General features: G+C 33.5%; 1 protein-coding gene across 2 annotated transcripts in view; it reads right to left on the reverse strand.

The window, feature by feature from the left end:
• The window catches only part of Mcm9 (minichromosome maintenance 9 homologous recombination repair factor), a 106,543-nt gene that overhangs the window by 41,458 nt on the left and 63,384 nt on the right, over nucleotides 1–1,701 (reverse strand). The window lies entirely within an intron of this gene.

The raw sequence follows: 1,701 nt of genomic DNA on the forward strand, positions 1-1,701 counted from the left end.
GTTCTAATGGTGTTTGTAAATAGGATATCATGTCCACATCTTGTATAGCAATTAACCACTAGGAAGAACGTATGCAAAGTGTTAATTATTGAAACTGTCCTATCAATTTGGTTTGAAAGTGTCTCATTGCTATTTGTTTCTCAATAAACTTATGGAAGAAAAAACCCCTAAATACATGGAAGTTAAACAACACCCTACTCAGCAACCAATGGGTCACAGATGAAATTAAACAAGAAATTCAACACTATCTACAATTCAATAAAAATTCAAGCACAACTTAGCGGAATTTATGGGATACGATGAAAGCAGTTCTCAGAGAGAAATTCATAGCTGTGAACTCACACATTAGGAAAATGGAACGGGAACAAATAAATAACCTAACGCTGTACCTTCAACTAGAAAAGGAAGAGCAAACCAAACCTAGACCAAAGACGGGAAGAAATCATAAAGATTAGAGCAGAAATTAAATCAATTGAGATGAAGAAAGCAGATTAAAGAATTAACAAAACCAAAAGCTGGTTCTTTGAAAGATTAAATAAAATCAACAAGCCCCTAGCTAACCTTATCAAAAAGGGAAAAGAAAAAATCCAAATACAAGCAATAAGAGATGAATAGGATGTAATCACCACAGATCCAGTGGAAATTCAGAAGATTATCAATAGCTACTTTGAGAATCTTTACTTTCACAGAATAGAAGACATAGAAGAAATGGACAGATTCCTAGAAAGGTACAAACTACCAAAACTGAATTGACAAGATATAAACACTCTCAATAACCCAATAAAAGCCAATGGAATACGAGATATAATAAAAAACCTACTGACAAATCCTCCCAAAATCATTCCTGGAGGCAAGTATTATACTGATACCAAAACCAGAGAAAGAAGCAACTAAATAAGAGAACAACAGGCCAATCTCCCTTGTGAACACAGATACAAAAATCCTCAATAAAATCCTAGCAAATAGAATACAGCAAATCATCAAAATGATCATACACCATGACCAGGTAGGATTCATCCTAGGGATGCAAGGATGGTTCAATATTCAAAAATCCATACATGTAATACACTATATCAATACAGTGAAAATTAAAAACCACATGATCATCTCCATTGATGCAGAAAAGGCTTTTGACAAAGTCTAACACTCATTCATGTTCAAAGTCCTACAAACATTGGAATATATGGCCTCTATTTCAATCTGGTAAAAGCCATTTATGAAAACCCAATGGCTAACATAATTCTAAATGGGGAAAAACTGATGTCTTTTACTCTTAGATCTGCTACAAGACAAGGATATCCTCTATCACTACTCCTATTCAATATAGTTCTGGAATCATTAGCTAGAGCCATTAGACAACAGAAAGAAATAAAAGGAATAAGAATAGGTAAAGAAGTTAAATTATCATTATTTGCAGAGGACATGATACTTTATTTGGAAGACCCAAAAAACTTCACCAAGAAGCTATTAGAATTAATACAGAAATTCAGTGGCATAGCAGGATACAAAGTCAGTACCCAAAAGTCAATAACATTCCTCTACACAGATAACAAACACACTGAGAGGGAAATTATACAAACAATACCTTTTACAATAGCACCGAGGAAAATGAAATACCTTGGAATTAATCTAACTAAAGAAGTCAAAGATCTTTTCAAGGAAAATTACAGTACTCTTAAAAAAGAGATCGTAGAGGATTTC

Source organism: Octodon degus, unplaced genomic scaffold, assembly GCF_000260255.1.
Source record: "Octodon degus isolate 3935 unplaced genomic scaffold, OctDeg1.0 scaffold00034, whole genome shotgun sequence".
Lineage (NCBI taxonomy): Eukaryota > Metazoa > Chordata > Mammalia > Rodentia > Octodontidae > Octodon > Octodon degus.